This window comes from Amblyomma maculatum, chromosome 2 (assembly GCF_055883805.1).
Source record: "Amblyomma maculatum isolate TAMU_Amacu chromosome 2, ASM5588380v1, whole genome shotgun sequence".
In the NCBI taxonomy this organism is placed as follows: domain Eukaryota; kingdom Metazoa; phylum Arthropoda; class Arachnida; order Ixodida; family Ixodidae; genus Amblyomma; species Amblyomma maculatum.
The window spans coordinates 17,669,717-17,696,564 of NC_139345.1; the positions used below are offsets into that span (position 1 = coordinate 17,669,717).

General features: G+C 46.1%; 1 protein-coding gene across 4 annotated transcripts in view; it reads left to right on the forward strand.

Moving 5' to 3' along the window:
- Positions 1 to 1,492: 1,492 nt before the first annotated feature.
- The window catches only part of LOC146198070 (arylsulfatase B-like), a 43,289-nt gene continuing 17,933 nt past the window's right edge, over positions 1,493 to 26,848 (forward strand). The window contains exons 1-3 of one of the 4 annotated variants that reach the window (XM_084593384.1): positions 15,346 to 15,633; positions 20,808 to 20,869; positions 23,921 to 24,005. The gene's annotated coding sequence lies outside the window, so the exon portion shown is untranslated. Of the gene's footprint in view, positions 1,615 to 9,554; positions 9,778 to 15,345; positions 15,634 to 20,807; positions 20,870 to 23,920; positions 24,006 to 26,848 lie in introns of those variants that run through there. The other 3 variants (XM_084593385.1, XM_084593383.1, XM_084593382.1) reach the window with 3 other exon arrangements.

Consider the following 26,848-nt stretch of genomic DNA (forward strand, 5'->3'; position numbering starts at 1 on the left):
ACGAAACCAAAACTAAACATGAAGACGAAACTGAAAACGTTTCGTACTGCCTGCATGCTGCGCTGCCGCCGGAGCAGCGCCTGCGTCAGCAATCCTTTAAATCCGCACCGGTTCCGTGGTACGAAAGTGAAAAGGCGCGAAAAAATCTCGCTTCGGACACTTCAAGCGCACCGCCAACACGAAGGCGAACTTTTGCAAAACTCGAAACGTGAAAAACAATTCCACTGCTCAGTAGACACCTAAACAGCGCTGTCAGAGGAGACAAGTGCCAGAACAGGAATAAGGCGCCCATGAGAGCGATACGCCTTTCCTCAGATTTATTCAGATATACTGTCGACGGCGAGATCGACTGGGGATTACTTATGTTTCTTAACATTCTTTTTCCAATGATTCTGAGAACCTGACTCCTCCCCCCCCCCCTCCCTTTTTTTTGGGGGGGCCTAATGTTTATGTTTTTCTGTGCATTGGTAGTGGGTAGACATGGTGCACAAAGAGGCAGTTCCATTTCTGGGTATTTTCCATTTTCTCTGCACTTGGGCGTCGCATTTACGCTTTCTTCATGCCGCGAAAATTAGAGCAGTCCTCCTTGTGATAAATGCGACTTTACGTTAGTGCGTATTGAGGTTATAAACATAAACATCGATTACCTTATTTACGTTGTTTACACGTCGTTTTCACCATGTAACTTTTCATGGGGAGTATAGCGTTGTACACCAACAGGGAAGGCTGGACGGAATCCTGTCATGATCCAAATCAGGCGGATGGTGCCACTACCTTCTGTTGCAGGCGTCTCGATACCGGAGGCGCCAACGCCGATTTGATGCGATCTCTTTAATACATCGATATATCTTCTATTGGGTGGTCTGTTTGGTGTGCGGCTAGCATCGGAAGGGCGTCTACAGTAGAGCGGCACTGAAACTCGTTTTCCTATTAAGACGACTAGTCAAAGTGTAAGGTCGACATCTCTTTAACTGTGCACTCGCCTCTCCTTCCCTTCTTTCTCCGAACACGTAACCCTATTTAGTGCAAGTCACACCAAAAGGGCGTATCTTGACGAGCTTCCCCTTCTGTTAACAACCTAACAATCGGTTGGCCCCTCTCCCGACCTCTCACGTCAAGGGTGGAAATCCTGGAAAGGGGCCCGGGCGTCCTGTTCGGAGAAAGTGCTGCCGGTAAGAGAGGGGTACGGCAGGCAGGTAAGAGCGAGCATATCGGGGGGTGGGGCTTACGTCAGGGTTGCTTGCTGCCTTCGCCACGCATCGTGTAACTGAACGGCAGAAGGTTCAAGGTTAGCCGTGCGCTAAATTGCTCCCGGTATTGCACAAGCACGATTGCTCGCTGCCGGCTTGCCCCCGAGTGCTCAGTCTCTACTATTTCCACTTGGTCGCCGGCGACCTCCCAGCGCCAACACCACTGTGTTATCGGCCGGCTGCGTGCGAGACGGCCCTCTGGAGCCTACTGGCGCTTTGCAGTTCTGCTTTTCTTTCCTTTTGTTCACTTCATCTGTTCGCCCTAGACTGGTTTCACGGCGCGGACGGCGAGCCGCAGTCGAAAGGAGATCAACTGCAGTGACGGCGTCAGCGCGCCAAGCCCGCCGTTGCCACTACTCTCTCGGTGAGTCTAGCGTCCGGCCGGGGTGCCGCTTTGTTTTATATATGCGAGTACGAAAGGCGGACGTAAGTGCTTTCATCCGGTAGTGTATTGGTAGTTAGCAGTGACTATTCTCCGCCTTTTAATATCGAACCATTCGCAGTCCGACAGCTTTCAGTTTTCTGCATTTATCTCCGACTATAATCTGCGTTTCACTACTTATCACTGGCCGCTTTGCTAGTGATAATCCGCTGACGCCGAGCACTTAGTATCCAGTTAGAAAAAGTCTAAACTCGAGGAAGCAGTGCAGCTATTAAGCCCCTTGTGCTACTGCTTACGTAATTGCGTTTTTTCGTTACAAGGGCGCCGAAAGCAATGAGCCTATGAAAACTAACAGGATAGCCAGTTCTTTTTTCTTTCTTTCTTTCTTTCTTTCTTTTTTTTTTTTTTTTTTTTTTTTTTTTTTTGATGTGTGGGAGAGTGCAACCGAGATACAAAGTCGCAAATCGCGTAGCGTGAGGAAAGGACTGCGCTGAGAAAAACAAAAAAAAAATGGCAGCAGGACGGGGGCGTCGCGACAGAGCTTCTCCTCCGGCGTCCGAGAAGATCAACCACGTGGACGATTAGAGGCAAGCCTGTGGCAGTACACATTGCGAGGAATTATGCCGGACGGGAAAAAACCCAAAGCGCCGCTTGTGGCTTGGTTGCGCGAACATCGCCTGTTGCTCCCAAGGAGCCCTGCACAAGCAATCAGGTCAGTCTCCGTATATCCCACTAAGCGTACTCCTCCCAAGTTAAGCATTCGTCTTGACGGTCGCGATATTAATTTATCTGCCTTCGACAATTTTCAAATACAATCAGATCAAAACTTCTCTATCGTGCTTGACTTACTTTCCATTGCTCCGTTTCTTCGAAGGTACGCTTTTATCGCCTTGAGGGTCTCATTTAAATTCAGAATATGTTTCTGTCGGTGTCACAATTTCTAATACTGTTGGATTCGTCTAAAGTACAGCCTTGAGAGGATGAAATACACGAAACGTTTCCTGACTAGGGTCGTCTAGATGTCTCAGAGTTAGTGAACGATACTGAAATCCGAATAACATGACTGACTAATTCGTTTTCGGCGACAACAAAACAAAAGCTGATTGTTAGGAGCTAGCTAGAAAATAACATTTGCTACCCAGTAGGAGAGCTTCAGTGTGTCATCGACAATTCCTTTCTCGAAGAGAGGCATTGCTTCTTATTTATTTCAAAGAAACCTCAATTCATGCAAGGAGACAGACGTGTGAGAGTTGCAATATATTAGTAAACACAGCTCCTAGGTTTTCTGTAGCCAAACTTTCTCACTGGCTAGGTCAACCTTTCTATTCATTCGCAAAACTTATCCCGTTCTCTCTCTCTAATCGGACACATGGGAACAAAAAGCGATAAGATCGCTCTTACCAGCATGCAAAATAGTGGTCTTACTCAAAACAGCTGCACGACGGGAAGTGTACCCTAGAGTATATACGACCGCTCTACCTCCCCTGCTCTCCTTCAGTAAAGTGAACTACCTTCGGTACCGTGAGAGGAGTGCTTCTGACAGGAAGGAACCCTGCTTCGGGCAAAGCCGAGCCGGTTCCGTATTTGCGTGCGTACGCACAAAGTCACCGCGTTCGCTCTGAATGCTTCTCCGTAACGCATGAACGGAGGCCCTAAGTGCTTTCTCAGAGCGCGCCCTTGACTTTGTTTATTTTCTTTGAAAAGAGCACTTATCTTCACAGGGGAACCGACAGCGTGTGCAAACCGCTTCCTAAAAAGCGCATAGTATTCATAACGCTGCTAGCAAACCATATCGAATTCATGATGGGGTAAATCGTTTCTGAAAAATGCCACCAGGATTAAGGTTTTTTTGTTTAAAGACTGATGCATAAGCTGTATTACATATAAATAAAGCAACAATGCAAAAACGAAAGATTGGCACAGTGTAATTTTTCCCCTTTTTGGTGTTTCTCTCTGACGACTACGACAGCTCGCTTAACATACGAGGGCTCATCTAGCTGAGTCAGCTTACAAGTATTCGTCTGATACCATCAGATAGATACCTTTAAGTCTTGTAGTGCTGAGGCAGGTAAGTACAATTATGTCGGATATCCCAACCAAATGTAAGCCAGGTTTTGAATATACGGTGTGCTCTAGACCGGTGAAACCAACCGAGAGCTGTTGAGAGTTGCCTGTCCTAGACTGCAGTCTCTAACTAGCGACCTCAGTGTCAATGCAAAAGTTGTCTATGGTCTAGAAAAATGGCTAGCTGCTGAGCTATAATTTACGTGGCTTATGGGCATGAAAAGAGAGTTGTCCCGTGACCAAGCACTCGCGGACATACAGTGTGCATAGAAAGCTTCAGTTGTATGGGAAAGCACACAGAAAAAAAAAAGAAAAAAAAAACGGATTATGTGAGACGCATCTTGGAATGCCGAACGGTCGCCGTATTCATGTGAAAGCTTTTGCGCAAGCTGTCTTTCAAAACTGGAAAGAAAAAAAGTAGAAGTATCACCTACACAGTAAGTTGGCTCAAACATTTCGGTCAGCTATTTTCACGATGATGTACAACTCGACATCTTGTTCATAAAGTGAAAAAATCAAAATGCCTGCTGATCAATCTTCCCTAATTAATTAACTGCGGCGAGCGCAAAACATTCTGTAGACTTGTCCAGGTGACTTTCAACAGCCATCAGTTAGTTTCGCTAGGGTAGGGGACACCGCCTATTTCAAAACTTTTGGTTCATTTAACGGAGACAACCGTAGGGGTCTTATTTATTTGGCACTGTGCAAGGTTTGCGCAGGTATTGTTAATAATCGAAATTGTCGGCTAGGCACATTCGCTGATTTTACCATGTCATCTTACTACAAGTTAATTTGCGTGATGTAAACGTAATGGCGCCAAGAGAATAACTAACCATTTCTTAATTCGTTGTGCAGCGTTGGTGTGCGTATCTAACGTCCTTAAGCGACATGTATGCTATGAAAGAAGCTGCAGATGATAACAGCTAATTTCCACAACCACGTGTTTCTTCAATGTGAGCTGGCATATCACACAGCAGACATGGTGTTTTGCGCCGCGCCTCCGTCGTACAATGCAGCCGCTGCAGCAAAGATTCCCTCCAGCTACCCCAGGATCAGCACATCGAGGCAAAACTGCTGAGGCACCATGGAAAAACCTTAGTGGCGTCACAGGTCCCACGTGTAATGGCGGGTTTGGTAGGCTCCGTTCGGTACCGAAAAAATATTAACTCGTTTAAATTCATTAGTTTCTTTTCCAACTCCAGCACACATTAATCACTTCATCATCATCAGCCTGAATATACCCACTTCAGGGCGAAGGCCTCTCCCATATTCCGCCAATTAACCCGGTCCTGTGCTAACTGCATCCACTTGACCCCACCGAACTTTCTGCCGCCCCCTGCTACGCTTTCCTTCCTTTGGAATCCAGTTTTGCTACCCTAAGCGACCATCGGTTATCCTCTCTTCGCACTACATGCCTTTCCCATGCCCATTTCTTATTCTTGATTTCTGCTAGAATGTCAGTAACTTGAATTATTTCTCTGAACCACTCTGCGTGTTTCCTATCTCTTAGCGTTACCCCTACAATTTTTCGTTACATAGCCCTCTGTGTTGTTCTCAACTTCAGTAGAACCCTCTTCGTTAGCCTCTACATTATCAGTGCCGTTCGCACACATTATCGGTTATCTTCTCTTCGCACTACATGCCTTTCCCATGCCCATTTCTTATTCTTGATTTCTACTAGAATGTCAGTAACTTGAATTATTTCTCTGAACCACTCTGCATGCTTCCTGCCTCTTAGCGTTACCCCTACAATGTTTCGTTACATAGCCCTCTGTGTTGTTCTCAACTTCAGTAGAACCCTCTTCGTTAGCCTCTACATTTCATCCCCGTAGATGAGTGCTGTTCGCACACATTGAAGTCTGTCAATTTGTGCGAACCGCTTCCTACAATATACACACTATTTTCTACTCTACCACCAAACAGTCATTAATTCCATGATGAAGTGAATCGCTTCTATTAAATGTCACTAGGTTTCAAGTTTTCCAAAAGGCTGGCGCATACAGTACAGTCGACGTCGCCCTTGTGTAGAGCGCTCGATGGGCACGCTTCCCTGCATAAAAGTCGATACCTTGTCGCAGTTTCTGCTTTTTACATGCAATGCTTGTACGGAAGTAGATCCGCACAGACCTGTGCAGAAGATGAGCATGAGAACTTTGTCCGCCAATTATAGGCTGACTTTTAATTTCAGTTTTTATAGCGGGATCAGCACTTCCCGAGCACTCTACTCAAGGGTGACGTCGACTGTACATTCTATGTCAGAATATCATTGCAATATCCGGTTCTCTAGCTAACCGAACTAAAATGCGCGCAATCAAAATTCCATTCCAGAAAGTTCCACAATCAGGATATGAAGGACTTTCCACTGAATGAGAAAAAAAGAACGCTCTTAGCTGAGATGGCAGATGCTCTGATTTACTCGATGTTCAAGCTACGGCCAGAGCACAAATTTGCGAGACCTTGAGTAGTGTCCAGAGCTCGTGTCTTCATGGCAAATATTGGTTACTGCACGATATTGGCACTGAAGGCGTTGAGGCAACACCATATTGCCAGTCATGCGCCCATCAGCTATCCACTACTGGCGCCACGTCAGGATAGTGTAGCAGCCGCACCGTGAAGGCACTTAGTAATATGGGTCACGTTTGAAATGCAAGCCTAACTATCTTGTCGTAGAATAAGTAATACCGCCACCCACAGCACCGTTAAGGGTAATGAAAACGAAGGACGGGCCCCACCCTACCTTATTTCTTATTACTGAGAAATCATGGCATGCATTAAGCAAAAACAAAAACGCTTTTCATTCAACGAAAGTCATTCATGTCGGCATGATCAAGAAACTTCTAATACTGTGCAAACAAGACGTGATTCACTGTCTATCGCAAGAGAGGCGAAGTAAATCACACGTAGGCAAACGATCTAAAGAAAGAAGACTAATAATATGTCCTAATTTATCTGCCTGCCAGAGCAAGCTTTCAGAATTAAATCAGCGATTGCTGTTGATGCGAGTTCCTTCGGTATACGTATGCAGATTATACAGGTCGACTAACAAAGTGCAATGCAGCCTTTGGGAAACTCTCGGCACCGCCGCTTTTGATACACGAGGCAGATAGACACCACTGCTTTATCCTGTTTTTGTGCGAGGAGATTGCATCACGTCACTAAACGGTTACCCGTCTAATTACCTATTCTCCGATAAACCCATGGCTTGCACAGCTGCCTAGACAAGAGCAAACCGGGTAAGATCACATAACAGATGCTAGCACCTGAAGCTGCGAGTGATCGTTATCACGGTTCATTTAGAAAATGCATATAATGCTGCGTTGAAAGTAATCCCTCAAGGGGGAGTAGATTTGTAATAAGAAAATTTTACTCACTGGCATGCACCTAAACGCAGCCATAAAACCACAAATAAAATATTATGACTACGCTTAGGTAGATGCCAGTGTGCAATCACTCAATACTCTACCATGAATGTTTCGGTAAACATCGCATTAACGCCGATCTGACTTCAAGCTATTGAGCAATTCGCTCTCACTCTGCCATCTGCTATAGCCTCCTTTTTCGCTCATTTGGCACAGTGACTGCCCCGGAAAGGCGATGGTGGTCCCGGGTTTGGTTCCCGGACCAGGACAAATTTTTCTTTAACTACGAAGTTTCTGATAAAGCTGTATAACTTTCCTTTGTGTCCGAATGGTTGCGCTTGGTTGGATGTCAATCAGTAATTACTCCCTTAGCACAAATTCTACTCCACCTTGGAGAATCCATCTCTCATAGCATGAGTCGATTTGGGACGTTAAACCCTGAAAACCAACGAACCATCTTGGGGAATTGCCCTAAATATCCGACCAACACCGTTCTCACTTCGAGTTATTGATCAATTCACCATTGCCCTTTGATCTGTAGACTGTCCTGAATAGTTCAGTTAGCAGATCGACTGCTCCGTAAAGGCGGTGATCGCGGGTTAGATCCTAGGACCAGGATGATTTTTTTTTTTTTAACTACGAGTTTCTGAGAAAGCTGTATAGCTTTCCTTTATAGCCGTATATCTACGCTTAAGTGGATGTCAGGGAGTAACCTCTCCCTTATTTTAAAATGTCTCTATACCAGAAGGACAGCTCAGCGGGCTCTCTGCTGCCTCGACGTTCTTGTGTAAGAATGGAGATCGTTCATCAGAGATAATCGATGCATCAAGCAGCCATAGTGATCTATATTTGCAATTGTGTCCCCAGTTTCCCACACTGGACGCCACAGCAAGCCTCCGATACTGAGCACTGAGTGTTAGCAGCCGATCAGCGATATTCCAATATCTCTGATAAAACCATGGTCGCAGCTCGCTTGCTTTGACTCATCAGACTTGAAAGACTTGAAGTGCGATATAAGCGTGAAAACTCCATCCAATTCATTTTCTTTCTTTGTCAAGTATTATGCATCCAAGATCCCCGTCAATTCACTGTCTGAGCATATTTAAAGCTTTTGCACACGCAGCGGCGAACGGTGGCGGGAGCAGCGCGCGCAGCAACTGGAGAACACGAGAAGCGATGGAAGGAGCGCACACTGCCACGGCTGCGGGGGTGGTTACAAGAGACAACGCGGACAGCAACGACGACGCGAAATGCAGGAACGGGCGCCAAAGAGCTGCGCTCTAAAAGGCGGAGACCTACGCCCCTCTCTTCGTGCCGGTAGGAGAAGAATTTACAAGTGTCACCTCTAAGAAAAACATAAATGACTGAAGAATATTGTAGCCTGTCCAAGGGTGTCCTGTCCTGTGACTACAACATATGCCGACCCCGCAGTGTTACTGCACCCAAAAGCAAATGCTACTTAATCGGCAGGCAATACTCAAAGTGGCGAAATTGTTGGAAGCCAAGCAAGACAACTGCGAGCGCTGGCCGATCAAAATGGCCATTAAAGTACTTAAATGTCTTAGAAGCTACGCAAGGAGCCGAAGCATGCGCCCTTCTTCAATAAACCGCCAATGATACCGGGTGTCCATCAATGAAGACTAAATTGTGTGTAATCCATGCTTACCCCACATTAACCCTACAAACGCAGCTCAGCTAGAAGACTTGACCGTTAAATATTTTTGCACCTCGATACAACATGCGTGAGTAAGACGTTTTGTACACCGACCTCCCACCGCGTGCTAACCGCGCAGTGCCGGAGCTGCTTTCTGAACAAGCAGGCCACGCGAACGTCTGAGGACGGGGCAATCGCTGCGGCGGAAAGTTCAAGGGCGGTCCTGCGTCTAGAAACGTCGGGCGGCTTCTGGAAGCGCTAGCAGAGTGGGTAGGGCAGGGGTGCTGCTGAAATCGCCGCCATGTCTCAGGGCACAGAAGTGCCATGCCTCTGAACTCGGCTCTTGGCTATACAGTCGTACGCGCGTGAAAGACCCGGCGGGCAGCGTGTTGTGGACGGTTCTTTTTGTCAAGAGGAAGAAGGGGGTGGTGTCCCATTGCCTTCACGACGACGGACATCATCGAAGTGCTTTCGTTCACCTTGAGTGAGTATGCAAATTTCCTCGTCCGCCGCCACCGCCTATGTTGCTGCCGTCGCAACTCTTAAGCACTCTCCTTGCCTCGGCAGGCGCGGTATACATGCGCACGGAACAGGAAACAGCGAACAACAAGCGGCAGACAGAAGGGCGAGCGCGTGCTCTAGCGCATGCCAGCGCGGATGCAAAGGCGCCCAGCGGCAGGATCGTCTCGCTCAGGTCGAGTTTAAATGGGTCGGCTTTTCCGAAACACCTTGGCTCAATCGGCGCCGCACATCGCACGCGCAGCCACGCGCCGGCCTGAACGGAGACGAGACCGTCAGGCCCTTCACATATTCATTCTGTACTCGTGTTTTCTTCGTTCATGCAGGCTGGCGCGGCGACGCTCGCGCGCCGCACGTCTTCTCCGAGGCAAAGGGTTCCCGCCAACTCGCCGAGCAGCGCCGCGGCGCACGGGAGTCGCCTGCACCGTTACCTCGAGTCTCTCTACTCTGCCGCCGCTGCTGCTGGCTGGTGCTGACGGCGTCGACGTCGGCGGCCGAGACGACGCCAACCGGAAAGGGAAGACGCCGGTCGTCGGAGCAGTGGAACCGGTAATAGCCTCTGCTGCACACCAGCGGCTTCCTACTTGCCCCCCACTCCTCCTCCTCCTCCCGTCATCTCACCTGCCTGCTTTCCGCGCACTCGAGCCGACGCGGCTTCCTTTTCGCCGCAGGACTTTCTCGAAGTGAGCGGGTTGTGGAAACTTTTCCGGCGCTGCTCGCTTTTCCGGAGCTTTGCATCCGCTGAGAGCCGGGTGCATGTCGTTTTCGTTCAAGGCCTCCAAAGCCTCGCGCGGAGTTGTTATAAGGCAGTTTTCCGCGCAAGATCTTCGTTGAGTGCAGTTGTCTGGGCATGCTTCGCTCCTTAGTTACTATTCTTGTGCAACCTCTGTTCCACAGCTTAGAATTTTATCTTCTATATTGCACACACCGGTAACTTTCTTTTCGCTTTCGTTTAGTGTTAATATGAACCCTATTAACGCTTATAATAAGTGTTCTGTCGTGACACTACCTTTAAAGGCTTGTCTATTAACATAGTAGTCGAAGAATACTTCACCAACTACACTCAACTTCAATCGCGTTTGCAGAAATCACTCACGTGAAAGCCTTATTGGAACGCGTTCAGGATCCTGGACATAAGAGATGAGACTGCAATAAGCCCACAATACACCGCCCCTTAAGGCACTCCAACGGAAATAAGTGAACAGAGCACTCTGTTCGTTCTAATTGCAATCAAGCCTTCCCTGTTGTACATGGAGATATTTTATTTTGCCTAAAAAGCAATGCACTATAGCATATATATACATTGCGAAGAGTATCAATCAGGCAATGCATGAAAAACTATCCGTGCTCTGTCTACTTTTGTCCGCACCTGTACCTTCATAAACATGGCTGTTAAGATGGTAACCATCTTTTTTTTTACCTTTCCTTATATAATTGACACTCGCCTGCAAACAATGTGTGATTTGTGCAAATAGGCTTTTACCTATTTCCTGCGAGAAGCACGGTACCAACAGACATAAGTAAATCGCAAGCCGTTCGCTACTGGATGTTTTTCGTAGTCCAGAACGTAGTTCTATTATAGGCCTCCGTGAAGAAAGTTCTAGATTTCTAGCGTTCAGAATTTGGTATAGATATATATACATGTTTTTTTGTTTTATGTTGTTTGTTTTTTTTCCATTGAGCAAATGCATACTTGGCCTGTGTTTGAGTCCCAGTCATTAGAAAAAGAAAGACTCCATATTTAATTAGCTTATCAAGCTGCTGATCTTGGATGACTCTCTATACCCTCTGAAAACACCAGTTAAGGAAGACAACCAAGCATATTTTCACTCATAGCTGTACACACATTCTATGGAAACGTTTTGTGGTAGTGCTTTGTAAATATAAAGCGACATAAGTTAACCCTATTTCTGAAATCTGGATACAATACGGCGCCGGCGTCATTTTCCTCTTACTTAAAATCCCTGCAAAGTCAGGAATATTTATTTATAAACTAAGATACTTAACACTGACATGTAACATTATTAATACATTATTATAACAACAGCTAATGTTTCTCTGCAATTATTGTTCACTTTTTCCTGCCTTCTACTAGAATTTCCTTTCCCAGCATTCTGTCTACAAAGGAATGCCAATCACTCTTTATGCTAACAATCTGCTTAATAAGGAACAATATGATTTTAAGAAGGGCTTTCCACGTTTGCTCAGTCTTAAACACAATCCAAGAGGTTGCTGCAGCTATTGCTGAGAGCCGTAAAGTTGATGTCATATTTATAGATTTCTCCAATGCGTACGACCTGGCACATCTTACTGTAAACTCCACTATAATGTTCTCACGCACGTTGGTTCTGAGTTAATTTTCTACCCAATATATAACAGTTTGTCCTCTTCAAGGCAGAGTACTACCAATATGCTTAAGGACTCTTAGGATGAATCTTTCTTTTTCTGTTTATTAATTATATGTTCGATAACACCAACGTTACTATCTGCATGCTAGCAGACACTGCATTATATAAAGGTAGTTAATATGATGACACTTGCAAGTTGAGCTTCAAAAGACGCCTGCAGAAGAGCACGCAGGTTCCAAGCATCGTAGATGATGCTTCCTTAAAGTAACGGTTTACATGACGTAAACAAACAAAAAAGGATCTCTCATATTCCGTATAAGATATTACATGCCGATCCCGACAGAGGGTACCCGTACAGACATCTCGGACTAATTTTTTTGTTTGTCTAATTAGATGAATGTGGTATACTGCATCTCAGGCGTTCTCTGCAGTTTCGCCCATTTAGACGCACTCTTGTGTTTATCTTCTGATAGACGAAGCTGCTGGCATACTCGTGCTGGTAGATACGTGACATCATCCGATGTTCTGCTGCCATTTTCTCAGCCATTCTCGCGCAAACCACCGTGCTCAATCGAAAACGGGAGAGCATTTTGAGCTATAAATGAGGCTCGCCGAGCCATATTTGTTCTAGGAAAATATGTTCACTCGTGCCTTGAGAGTGCTCAGAAAATCTTTACTGTGTAAAATTCAGCTTGGTCACTCATCGTAACTCTGTAAATTGACGCGAATTTTGCGTTATTTACTACAGTCAATACATTTTGTCTAGTATCACTGGCTGCAGTTTCTCTATCTTTCATCAGTTATGTTGCGAAACAGTTGTCACCACAAGTTTCAGTTGGGAAATAAATGGCAACTTCAGCTTAGCCCGCTAAAACACACCGAAGCAATGGCCTGATCACGACGTGCCGTATGTAAATAGCGTACGTAAATGAAATTTTCCGTGAGTTTTGTTGATTTTGTTTTGGTGAAATGCGACGTGTCAAGGCCAGGCAATAAAGAAAAAACCAGAGCGGTGACCTTGTTGTAGAGCGTCTGCCTAGCATTCAAGAGGTATATCGGGTTCTTTCCCTTGTACCGGCGGGTACCCATCGGTATCTGAGTGGGTACAAGATTTTCCCCGGCCTGGTGCTCTTCCCTTTCGGGGTGAAATGCGTAGGCAAGGGGCTATGCCCTCCCCCCCCCCCACAAAAAAAAAGGGGGGGGGGGGCACATATGGGCTTCTGCGAGGTGGACTTATGGTTGTCCGATGGCGGAGCGAATCACTGACCCATCGGCGCAACTTTTTAACACTGGTGTTTCAGCGGCAGGTATGCTGACTCTCTAGAAGGAACGATTTAAATTAGTCATGATCTAGCTATGCGAATATTGCTGGAAACAGTTGGCGAACAAGTGACACATATCATTTGTACAGAACTGTGGCGCTCATAACCCTAAATGCAAAACAAAACAAAAAAAAATAAGAAAGAAAGAAATGGCATTTGAGTGATTTGTACGATAAGTTGCATATATTTTTTTTTTTTTCATCTTCTGCACCCAGTGATGTCGCGGACAGAAAAGTTTTCTACCACAACAACCACGTACGTTATAATTAGTGAAATAGGAAGAGGCACATTATGTGTGTGTGTGTGTGTGTGTGTGTGTGTGTGTGTGTGTGTGTGTGTGTGTGTGTGTGTGTGTGTGTGTGTGTGTGTGTGTGTGTGTGTGTGTGTGTGTGTGTGTGTGTGTGTGTGTGTGTGTGTGTGTGTGTGTGTGTGTGTGTGTGTGTGTGTGTGTGTGTGTGTGTGTGTGTGTGTGTGTGTGTGTGTGTGTGTGTGTGTGTGTGTGTGTGTGTGTGTGTGTGTGTGTGTGTGTGTGTGTGTGTGTGTGTGTGTGTGTGTGTGTGTGTGTGTGTGTGTGTGTGTGTGTGTGTGTGTGTGTGTGTGTGTGTGTGTGTGTGTGTGTGTGTGTGTGTGTGTGTGTGTGTGTGTGTGTGTGTGTGTGTGTGTGTGTGTGTGTGTGTGTGTGTGTGTGTGTGTGTGTGTGTGTGTGTGTGTGTGTGTGTGTGTGTGTGTGTGTGTGTGTGTGTGTGTGTGTGTGTGTGTGTGTGTGTGTGTGTGTGTGTGTGTGTGTGTGTGTGTGTGTGTGTGTGTGTGTGTGTGTGTGTGTGTGTGTGTGTGTGTGTGTGTGTGTGTGTGTGTGTGTGTGTGTGTGTGTGTGTGTGTGTGTGTGTGTGTGTGTGTGTGTGTGTGTGTGTGTGTGTGTGTGTGTGTGTGTGTGTGTGTGTGTGTGTGTGTGTGTGTGTGTGTGTGTGTGTGTGTGTGTGTGTGTGTGTGTGTGTGTGTGTGTGTGTGTGTGAAGGACAGAAGCCAACAGTCGGCGAGGCCAAGGAAAGCATTGGAGATTGCACTTCGTCTTTTTTTTTTATTTTTACTTCGATAATCACATAAATCAGTAATGCAATTTGTTCTGGGGAAAGATAATTAAACGCCAAGGAGAAGAAAAAACAATGTGCCGATGGTGGGAACCGAACCCACGACCTCCGAATATCGCGTCCGGTGCTCTTCCAACCGAGCTACATAGGCCGCTGTCCCCCCTTTACTTTCTTGGGTATTAATGTTGTCTGTATACGAACCTATATATATATATATATATATATATATATATATATATATATATATATATATATATATATATATATATACATATATATATATATATATATATATTCGAAGCATCACCACACTCTACATCTGTCAACAACGGTGAGCTTTTGGGGGCTGGATTATAAAAGCTGCTGGTCGCACTGCGGAATTTGCGATGTGAACATCAATTTAGTAAGAAAGCATACAACTGATTAAATGGATCAATACCTTCTTCCAGCATTGCAAGAATATATTTACTATCATGACGTACCTGACCATATCTATCGCCTTTGGAGATTTTGTTCCGTTCTCTTTTTGGCATATGAACCAACACGCACCAGAAGAACTTTAGGACGCTGATTACCGCGTGACAGGAAATGTCAAAACCAATGAACTCATACGCGAAGCTTAGCTCCTGTCGCGTTGTTCGCTGTAGTCGTTCTTATCGGTGTTTTCGAGGACGGGAGCTCTGCACTTTGACGCGCCATTGCATGCCGACGACGTTTCAGTGGCCGCCTGAAAGGTATCAGGGGCACGCAACCGAGCACTCGCCAAGGACCCCCGCCGATTATTAATCGAGAGTGCGGAAGGCACGCATTGCGGTTTTCTTTCTCCTTCTGTTTTCTCATTACTCCGTTCGCGCTATCGATGCACGAATAAATATGGACGACCTTGAATGTCTGGAACAAAGCAGGGCTAGCTCGTGAGTATATAGTCTACCGATCTGACGTACACGGCCGCGTTGCAGCTACACCGCCGTCGGCGAAACAGACCGCTGCGAGCGAACGACCCCGATCCTTTCCGCAGCCCACTGAATCAAACACTTTTCCGATAACCGAATTCGCGCCTCTTTGCACCTCGTTCGACGCCACTTTCACGCGTCCCTTTCTATTGGTCTCGACGGGCCAATTACAGCGTGATGTCACAGCGCCTTCTGGCCAGTGCCTGGAAACGGCACGCGCCTGACGTCACGCGGTTACGACACCTGACGCAACAACGATGGCACTACTTGCGACCGGCTGTGGCAGTAGAATAGCGGCCCTCATCGCCAGGCAGGCAGTCCAAACAACGAAGGAAGTCGAAGCGCTCTGCTGTTACCGCGCTTAATCGTAACACTAATCCTGCATCGGTGACGCCGTCAAGCACGTGCGGCCATTGGCCGGAAGAGGAGAGACGCATTCGTCAGGGAGCATATCCGCGGATGCCGGGAAATCCGGAGCATCAGGCGACGCCGCTCCTGCCCAGCAGTACCAGTGTCGCGTCGCTCTGATCTGGGTCGCGCTGTGCGAGAAAGAGTTGGTCAGATTAACCTTGCCCGAGGCGTGCCGACTGACAAGCTCGTATAAAGGCTAGCCCCGCAGCGGTGGGTGGAGTCCTGTCACCACACGTCTCTTCTCGGCCGCAGCAGCTCTCCTACGCCAGCCGTTCATGTTGAGGTACGTTGTGGCCGCTGGACGGCCGTTCTTTTCGCTTGTGGCCTTTCGGGCCCGATCACCTCGGCCGGCAATGAGCTCAGATTTTGCTCTAATTACGCGTATTGTATCTGCAAGTGAATGGATGCCGGTAGGTTTCACCTGCCGCTGTTAACTAAGATCTCAATAGACGACAAAATGATTAGCGCCGAATAGTTGTTCTCGAGTTGTGTTGCCGCCGGGTAATGTGTTCATTTTCTTGGCGCTCCTGATCTCCTTAAGACACGTGTGCTGTCTGTTTTTGTTTTTTGTTTTTTTATTTATGTTGAGGAGAGTATTGAGCCCGCGATGGAGGAGATTTTTGCTTTACCCGTGTGGCACGGCCTAAGCGCTGACTGTTCGGTTCCCTACACGATCGTTATCGTGGGATCATAAAGAACTCTGACCTTCCGACATCGATGGCTGCAGTAATGGTGTGATGTATGAGTGCGGTTCAAGGGGCACTCACGGGGCCACTCATATTTTCCGTCAGGCTGGCGTAAGTGCTCTGGGAACTCCCCATTTACTTTTCAGCCTCGGAGGAATGCAGCCCTTCCCTGTGTGCGTCGTGTGCCAGGCATTGTTTCGAAGACAGCAATTACGGCTTTGTGAAAAGATTATTATAGCTTTCGATGGTGTACCGATGAAAAGGTGAACACGACGCGCAGCTTGTTTCCGTTGTGCGCGCTTGTCACCCATACTAAAACTGTTTCCTAACCCTCCATTTGTTTTTCCCGTGCGTGTTCCATCTTTTCCTGTCCGTCCGCACGCTTCTCCTGTGTTCGACTTCTCGACTTTATATTCACATATTTCTATTTTCGTGCGACGTGCGTCACGATATTCTTAATGCTTCCTTGTGCGAGTAGAACCCGTCAAATTTTCAATAAATAGTTTACAATTCACTAAAGTTTGATTATTAGCGTTTGCTTTAGGTATAATTTACTTTTGTCCCACAAGTTCAAGTCATGGATGCAGAAAATCTAGAACGTACGAAATCAGATTTCTAGCGACTTCTGTATTGGGTCACATTTGCTGCCATTTTTATTTCATTCTTATCCTCGTTTTTATTTCACAAAATCAGATGTCAGACGACGCAATAAAAATGCCAGTCGTCCAAGCTAAATGCAACAAAGCTTTTAAATATAAGGCGTAGCTGAGTGAAGCCAACTGAGGGATGGTGAAATAGCGTGTCCTAATCGGCAGTATACCTTCTTGCTGCCAAAAACTAATTACTGTGCCTAATTATGTAAATTTTTAATTATTGGTTTTGGGAACAAACTTTCAATCCAGAAGTCCTTCCCAAAAAAGAAGACAGCTGACTGAAATATTTGTAACAAGGAACCATTTACGTGGCTTTTATCTACCGACTTTGAAGATGAAAGGAGTCGCTGCACTGAATAGTCCAGAGCCTAGAAAAAAATGTACTCCTGAATAGGTTACTGTTAAATACGATAGTTAAACACCACTATAAATTTATTTTGCAACGGAAATATTAACTGAAATATAATAACATTTCCAAATATTCTTCACTCCAAACCTTCAAAAGGAAGTTTGCAGAAGCGGTTGGTAGAGAAGTGAAATTCTAACAAGGATGCCTGATTATTTATCGCGAAATATCTTGTCATGTCGCCTTTGGAGAGGCCACTTAACAGCGATGCAGAGTTTGCTCTCTTGTGCAAAATGTGGGACACTGAATCCGCAACGCTTTCACTCCGAAGGCCTTTTAGTGCCCGTATTATCTTCATAAACGAGCAGAGGAAGTAAAAGGTTAGGTACACGGTATCATGATGAAAGTATTACAGCCAGATGTTTTTAAACACAATCAACAACTTCGTTATTGATACCTTTTCCTAAAGCACAAAATAAAAAGTTACCTCATTAATATTTAACGAAACTTATACTGTAGACAAGGCCACGTCACCCCTAGCTGCCTTGAGGGCTTTTCACCGAGGGACCTTCCATCATTTCTTAAAATTCTTGTTTATCTTCAGGTGATAAGGTCGCTAGCTATAAGGGATCTTCATTACGTGGCAGTCATTTGATAAAATAAGCTTATAAACGTAACATTGCGTTGGGGAAAAGTAAAGACATTGAAATTTTCCGACCGCTCAGCGGATGCCTCAACTGCACTAACGAAAATGATGAAGAGACTCCATATAAAATTACTTGTTATAACGATTCTACGGCTGATCACATCTCATATCATTTATTCATCAGCTCGTGTTAAAACTATTACAGCAGTGGAAAGCAAAGTGTGGCCCAGAAAAGAAAAAGAAAAACAGACAATGTAACCATCACAGAATTTCATGCAGTGAATGCTTGCCTCAATCAAAGCATTGGTTAGCTGAACAAAAATACAGAGAAAGGAGTCGCTGTAATGAAAATTTCATCGTCTTGAAAAATATACCATTGAGTAAGTACGTTAAAACCGTTAGTTAAACTCTACCAAAAGCTTCAATTTGCTACAGTGGCTTTAAGTGAAATCTAATAAAATTTCTAAACATTCTCCACCCCAAACCTTCAAAAGGAAGCTTGCAGAAACGGTTTATAGAGCAGTGAAATTCCAACAGGGGTACCTGGTTATTTCTCGTCAAATGTCTTAAGTCTTGAAGTCTTTCCGCAGAAATTTATCGGGAGAACAGAACAGTGCAATTGCGCCGAAGGATAAAACGAAGCATTCGAGTGGTAGCAACTGCTTTCCAATGCGCTCGTTCCATCCTCCATTCTGGCAGAAAGTGTCCGCCGAACTCATTCTGCAGTTTTAATGCTAGCCTTTTCGTCGGAACTGACATGATGGTCATGCTGCTTTGATCAGTGGGCGCCAGTGCCGCTTTTAATGCGTCAAGCAAATGTGTATCGCTGACGCACCATAATTCGATGATTGCATAATAACTGCAAAACGAAGTGCGAACCCCCAAGGCATGCACTTGATAACGCACTCTGAGTGTGCGCGCTTTGGCGGCGAAGCAGAACGTCCGTGCCACCAGTGATCAACTCTCTGTCACATTGAGGGTCAGCGACGAATCCTTGAATAAAGTATCAAAAGAGCCCCTGGGGAGCAGTGATGGCAGAAGTGCGACTTCGCCCGTGCCGGTTAGATACGACGAGCATCCGAACAGCAAGAGTGGTCAGCGGGACCCTGACTATCTGCATGCGCTTCAGATGATGAAGTATTTTGACAACCACTCTCATGCTCCATATTACTTTCAGGCGTCTCTATGGGTTGCTTCTCGAATATTTCGCCACAACAGCAGCTCACTGCGGTGCAGTATAGAGCAGCGCTTGCCATTTACGGACGTCGCTGCAGTGTCACGTGTATTTGAAGCATCATAGCTAAAATTTTTGGATGAATGCGCATTTCCTGCCTTTCGTGGTGGCTAACACCTAAATTATAAACACTCTCCCAGAAAGTTCTTCGCAGCATTTTTTAAATAGGATCTGGTTTAGAATATAGCAGCACTGTAACTTTGTATCGTTTATCGCGTAACTGTCCTCTAACGCCTTCACGGCAACAGCAGTGACCAATAAATAATTAAAGTAAACAACAAATATGAGTGACAGCACGTGCGTGAACGATTTGTCGACGTCTTCACTCCACAGGGCATAAATCGAGGGTTTGGCCTTGCATGCAAGGAAGCGCCGTAGAATACTCCCACAGTCGTGAAGGCAGAGTCATTACACAGTATTATATAACTGCCGTAACGGATTGCATAACTCATTCGCCCTACTCGCTAACAAAATGACGCTTTATGCCCCCTCAGTAACGGTCAAGGTGTACCAGACGCGGCAGTTCATCTTCCTCGCGCAGACGACCAGCAGGAGGAGGAGAAGAAAAGCGGAGTGAAAAGACCAGGAAACGAAATGGCAGCAGCTTACGGATCGCTGCCAGCAAGCTCGACCATGGCTGCGCTCCATGTGCGCTGGCAAGCACAGCATCCTTTAACGCGTTTAATGCGTGATATTAGAAGTCGCCTTCCTCCACGCGATGGGAGGAGGGTTGGAAAGGCGGGTACAGAGGTTTCGCTAAAAAGCGCTTAGATTCGTCGACGATAGTCTCACGGTCGCGGCGTACGTGCACGGACCTTACTAAAAGAGCGCCTAAAAGACGTAACGGAAATAGAGACCGGAACGACGCAAGGGCGTTGCCTACCACAGCAGAGGCAGCGCCGCCGGCTAACGGGACTTCGCCTGCCGCAGGGTATGGCTGCCGAGCCGTTTTTTTTCCTTTTTTCTTCGTGGACTTGCTTGATTTTCTTACGAATCACGCATTCCGCTCGATGTCAACACGGCGCCGCGAAGTGCGTGCATGGAGCTGTCCGTCGCTGCAGGGTACGTAGACGCATACCTGCTTGTATCAATACTGTGAGGGCTCGATATTAGTAATAATCAACCGTTGGCTGCATTATATGATGAGCGGGAACACGTTCTGACGAATTCACATTCTTGCAATGCAAACACGTGCAGTGCGCGTGTATGTATGCTGTCAACACGATAGCCTTTACAAGCGCATTGATTAGGATTTAGTTGATATGCTTTCTATTGTTCTTTTGTTTTCTCGTCTTGTAAGGAGCGAAACTGTTCTCGAAAGGAAAACTAACAAATATCCAGCAGCTAGCCTGTAGAGCAAAGTAGCAGCACGCTCGGTAAACAAAAGTACGTGACAAAAATGGCAGTCGAGATAGTAGCTGAGAGTAAATGTAAGCATGAAATGCACTGCACGAAAGGTGTACCGCGTTCGAATGCATCTCACAGATAGCATATAGCTGCACTAGAGTCTTTAGTATAGTCCAGCAGCTTATCATAGTTGAACACCACACTGACTTCTTCTTTGGCCCCTTTTGATGTGTAGCTCCGGAATGCTGTATAACTATAAGATCCTCACCCGGTCCTGTGCTAGCTGCATCCACTTGACCCCTGCGAACTTCTTAACCTCATCCGCCCACCTAACTTTCTGCCGCCCCCTGCTATGCTTTCCTTCCCCTGGAATCCAGTTTGTTACCCTGATGACCATAGGTTATCCTCTCCTCGCACTACATGTCCTACCCATGCACATTTCTTCTTCTTTTCCACTAGAATGTCAGTATCTAAAGATATTTCTCTGACCCACTCTGCACGCTTCCTATCTCGTAACATTGCCCCTATGATTTTTCGTTCCATAGCCCTCTGCGTTGTCCTCAACTTTAGAACTCTCTTGGTTAGCCTCCACGTTTCAGCCCCATAGGTGAGTACAGGTAAGATGCAACTGTTGCATACTTTCCTCTTGAGCGATACCGGTAAGCTGCTAGTCATAATCTGCGATTGCTTGCCAAATGCGCTCCATTTCAATCTTATTCTCCATGTTATTTCCCTTTCATGGTCCGGATCTGCGGTTACTACCTGTCCTAAGTAGACATATTAGTCTACTGTATCCAGCGCTTAGCTACCTAAAGAAAACTGCTGTTCCTTCCCGAGGCTGTTGAACATTACCTTAGTCTTTTACATATTGATTTTCAAGCCCGCCTGTCTACTTTTCCAGTCTAGGTCATCAATGACTCTTTGCAGTTCATCCCCAGAGTTACTTAGCAAGGCAATGTCATTAGCAAATTCTGATGACATCTTTTACCTGCTGTGGAAACCACAGAAACTAAAAGAAAAAAAACACAGAAAAGAAAACGAGGGTTTTCCATGAAGGAAGGAGCAGTTCCGCATCTCTATGTTCCGATTTTTTTATTTTTTTTTTAGTTTGTGGTGGGGACGAGCGGGTTCTTCAGCTGTGACGTTTTCCTTTGCGATGTTTGTTTTGTAGGCGCGCGTCTGACGTAGTCGTTGGACTGCCAGTATCACACATTACTCATATGTGCGAAAGTGTCCCCTGGCCCAGGTGAGAATTAAAGCCTATACACGACACGACGCGACGGGAGTGTTGCGGAATGTCCGTGCCAATAAAACTGCCGTGCTAAGCTGCCGAGAAAGTCCACTGGATACTGTTCTGCTAATGTTTGCAAACGGGTAGGAAGGTGGAGGTGGCATCCAAACTGTGCGCTACCATGCCGGGGTGGCGCAGTGGCTACGACGCTCGACTACTGTTCCCAAGGACGCGGGATCGAATCCCGGCCTCGGCGGCAGCTTTTCGACGGAGGCGAAAAACAAGGCGTCCATGTGCTGTGCGATGGCAGCGCACGTTAAAGAACGCCAGGTGGTCGAAATTCCCGGAGTCCTCCACTACGGCGTCTCTCATAGCCTGAGTTACTTTGAGACGTTAAACCCCACAAACCAACCAACCAACATCAGCCTCGGCTGTCGTGTGTCGACCCGTCTCACTTTTACATCTGCATTCAATCGATTTAGGACCACGATATCAGTTCATGTTCAGAAAATGAAGCGACCCGCCGTTGAATTAGACGATTTTTACATCAACTTCCCGAAGCACGTCTTTGCCAGGCCTGATTTAAGCGACAGAGAAATTGCTAGCAGATATGGGCGCGCCTGGCTTCAGTTTGTAGGTCACTTTTAAAACACCGCTACTCTCCATAACAAGTGCATCTTCACCGGAATCCGAGACCAAACGGCTTTCAAAAACGGCTCGAATTTTGAAAATGGTGCCTCATTCAATGCGCCGAAGACCGCGAATTTCTTCAGAGCCCAATTTTGCAGGCGTTCGAATTTCAATGGGCGCAGCGACCATTACTGATTAGAACCCTTTTTCCTGTGTGCTGTCTTTCGAGCAAACTGGTTGCTTCTGACAAGGGGAGTAAAATAGCTTCATACGGGATTAACCATCGGTGTTTAGCTTGGGAATAAATGCATATTTTTAGCACAAGATAAGAAGAACTCCATTTATTTCAGGGTAGCTTTATATCCGGCACCTGTTTTGGAAGTAAACGACAGAACCGCCCCAAAATTCCTTGCAGAAAATGGCAGCGACCAAGCGCAGTTTTTACAGCTACTGATTAGTAGCTTGCACCTTAACGTTACTGAAAATTAATCGCTGATAGTTCTAAATTTTGTAAAGTGTATAAAAGTTCTGTACATGATGAAATTCGTTGTCATTTAAAAGAGGAATAATTGCACTACCAATTTACCATTTATAAACATCACAAACATCAGAAATACCTTATACTTTCCTCGGTTTCAGGAAATCATTTAGGGTTATTTCAGAGTGTAACATCAGATTATCAGCCGCAAGGAGCATCTGCCTTGTTGTGAGCTCGGCAAACTCAATCCACTCACCGCTCTACACGTGAGCAGTCAGATTTCCTGTGCAGCGAGGTTTCCTGTACAGTGTCAGCGTAATCTCATTTTCGGGGAATACTTGTGCCTGGTTGTGTAGCCAGAGTTCATGTCCACTCAGTCTACGGCAACCAGCCGGGCAGTACGCTGTCAGTGCAACATGTAACCTGCTTAATGATCGAGACAAGTAAGATATAGTGAACCAGGCTGCCTCGATTCATTCTAAAGTACTGCAGATCAGAGTGCAAACCTTGTATCTCTATGGGCTTAACACTAAATTTGCCTGTCTCACTCGTATAAGATACGCGAACGCTGTTGAAAAGGCGATATGATATGTCATGTTCAGGCCCAAGTATCAGGCCTGTGCGTGCCGTACAACGCAAAAAGCGTACAAAGCGATGCCAGTAAAGACGGGTGGTTGCGTGCCTTGTTTTCCTAAAATCCGCACATCTGTTGTTGTTGCTTTTTTGCTTTTTTGCTGCATTGGCAAAATCCACGGATTTTTTTTTTCTGCAATATTGTAACACTCTAAACAGTAAATCGCTAATGCATTGCATGACACACGTTTCATTGCCAACAAACCCGCCGGACTCGAAAGCAGATATACAACGCGTGCGTTTCTGCAAGCGCCGCCGGCTGCCGATCTCCACTATCGGAGCGACGGTGGTGCCACCTCTAGGTCGATCTCGCGGCGAATAGCAACGATGTGACTATGACATAATAGCTATACTTACAGTTAAAGCTAGTCAGCGCACGTTAACAATCTCCAGGGTGTCTAAATTAATCCGCAGTCCTGCACTACGGCACACAACACAGTCTTAATCGTTTCATATACCCGACTTGACATGACATGACATGGCTTTCCACCTTGAGCTTCGCTGCGCGAGAACTTACCGGCACTTATTAGCAACCCTGTTCTTATCACGAATATTAAAAGCTAACTCTTACATGACCAAGTTCTCATTTGCATAAACTTCTATGATATTATGGCTGAATTTCCTCACTCCCAAGCTGCTGAGCAGAGTGTGCATATATGCGAACTAAACGACGTAGTCCTTTCCAGGGAAGCTGTTCTTGGTGCATGCATCTGTCCCGGTGACAGCGCAGCCCGCATGCTCCAATTAAGGGATGAGCTGAAGGGCTTTTAGGTACGTAACCCTTGTTCCCCCTTCGTCTTAGCTGCAGCAGCCACACACCTGTGCCTAAAAGCATTCAATGCTGAACCCTTTATTTCCCAGCACAGCTGAAATCGCAAAAGTGTCACGAAGACAGGGATTCATGGGTATCGGCAACAGGGGCAGATACACACAGTCAAGACAGAGGTTCCCGGGAAATGGTAACACGAAGACACAAGCTCAAGAGTCCACAGTCCTAGCTAGCCGAAGCGCGCGAGAGTCTCTAACTTCTTCGTCGTTCAAGCTCTACCTCGAACCGTCAGGTGGCATATCCCCCCCCCCCCTCTCGATAGAAAACCCGCAAGCTCAAAGAAAAAAAACTGCTCTGGATGGCAAATACGACTTTCAGCGGGTAAAATACGGCTTCATGCGAAGCACATGCACCAGGTCAGACGAGCACTGACGACTAGAACTCGGTACAGTTCCGTCTGGAATAACCTCGTACGTAACTTCTGAGAGGCGACGCAACACTCTGCAGGGTCCGAAGGAACGATTGAGAAGTTTTTCTGACAGGCCTGGGCGCCGGACAGGTGTGCACACCCAGAATTTGTCACCAGGCTGAAACACGACATAGCGATGGCGGTCGTTATATCGGCGTGCATCTGTTGCTTGCTGTTTTGTAATGTGATTACGGGCGAGTTGGCGAGCTTCCTCAGCGTAGTTGGTGAATTCTTCTGCGTCAGCGGTAAGCAGCTGGTCGTCAGCCGCATATGGCAGCATAGCGTCGAGCATGGTCTGTATGTACATCGCGTCCGTATACTAGGCGAAACGGAGTGAATCGAGTTGTTTCTTGTACGGCCGTGTTATATGCAAATGTGACATAAGGCAATATCTCGTCCCATGTTTTATGCCGGACATCGACATACATGGCGAGCATGTCCGCTTCCATATCACTGCAGCAAAGGAAGTAACACATTCGCATGTTATCCCACAGCTTCAATGCTTTAGTATGACTAGTAGTATTAGCTAATTCGAAGGCAACATCTGTGTATGCTATAGGATACAAAGCGTCGAAAAAAGCGCAACATGAGATGGCAGTTGCCAATCCGTGTTGCTGGCTGACGTAAATTCTGACAGACGGAGTTGCGTGCAAACTATTACTTTATCGCCGTTTTTTTTTTTTTTTTTAGCATTACTTCATACAAAAATCAAGACAAAAAACCATCAAAATGCAAGGAACAGTTAGGGTCCGGTACAAGAGTAAGCTGCGATTATAGAGCAGAGTTCCTTCGATAAAGTAAGCACCACCTGCTACGTTATAATACAGCTATAATTTCAGCACCTGAGCTCTAATAAGCCTAAGGACGACTGTTTCACTTCTCTTTTTAGGTAGTCCTTGTAAGCTAGGTATGTGTAGACAATTGCACCCCCTTAAATGCCTGGCGAACAGGCGTTCTAGCTATTTTACATGCGCAGCAAGGAAACAACCTTGTATGCTAAGTGGCTACCTAAAACAAAATTGTTGCAGCCAACCTTTTCTCTATTGTTGTATGTGGGGTAGAGTGTGGCTGCAGTGCTGGGGCAGAATTTTAATCTCCAAATCAGAGTTCTCGCATTTTATACTGAGCATTTATTCCCTCACACCACTTACTGCAGCCGCATAGAGAATGATTTACTTATTTACTTGTCTCTTTTTGTTTTTTGTTTTTTTTTGTTAAATTCATGCAGCAGGAATATTCGACTTTAAGCGAGCAGCTACCACACAGCGCATTTCTTGATCAGTAAACAAAAACAACAAGGTCAGCACAAGCAAGCTGCTAGCCTAAGCACCGCATTTGCATTATCGCATTATCGCATTTCTGTGCGACTGTTCCCGCTGCCTTCCTATCTGCAGTGAAAGCAGCCTGGCGACTCGCAACTTACCAGCAAACTGAGTAGTGCATACCTTGAATGTGCCAGAGAAAGAAAAGAAAGTGTAATGAGCCCAGACTAATTTGACTTGACAAAAAAATATATAAATAAACTCTCCAGTGCACCAATTGAGTGCACAGAGCGTTCTTGTTAGCGCCGAAGAGTAGCAGGCGCGCCGCATGCATGATCTTCGTCGCCGTTTCCTTGGTCACGACCTGCTCCGGAGGCACGGTCGGCCAGCCGGTCGGTGTGTGGTCATATCTTGAGAAACAATACCGCTGAAGATTCGGGGCGTGATTCCTGCGGCGACGGCGACGGCGGAGCGACGGGTTGTGGCCGAGCCTTTCGTCCATGCTGGCCCAGTTTAGACAATAGCCTCGCTTACGTTGCGTATTTCATGACTCCGTAGTCTCTCTCCCCACTCTCTAGAAGACAGAGTAAAGCGACCCGATGGCTGGGAGGAAGGGAGCATTGGACTCGTCAGTCTGCGAAGAAGCGCGCCCGTTTCGCGTAAATTTGAAGGTCTCGCTCTTTCTAGTGATCTCTTGCTTTCCTCCTTCCTCATCTTGTCATTCTCGTTAACGCACTACTTTTGCCAGAACTCGAAAACATGTGATTACGCCGCCAAAGGCATAAGCCCTCTCTCTGACCACAGTACATCATTATGAGTTAGGTTTTTAAAACGTTATTGCGCATGTAGATATTGCAAAAACAAAACTCTTGGCATTTCATTACTGTGTGGGGAGAAATGTTAGTGTTTCAAATTTTTGAAGACCCTAAAAACTGCTAAATGAGTACGAACCTACAAAAAGTTGAAAACACTAAGAGAGAAGGCTGAGCAGGAGAATAGCTGTTACCGTAGAAAGAACAAGGATAAGGAAAGCTGTAAGAGATAACAGGTCCTTATATGATTCCGCACTTTAGCAGCCATTACCATCTAAACGTTTTTAAAAGGTTGAAAAGTA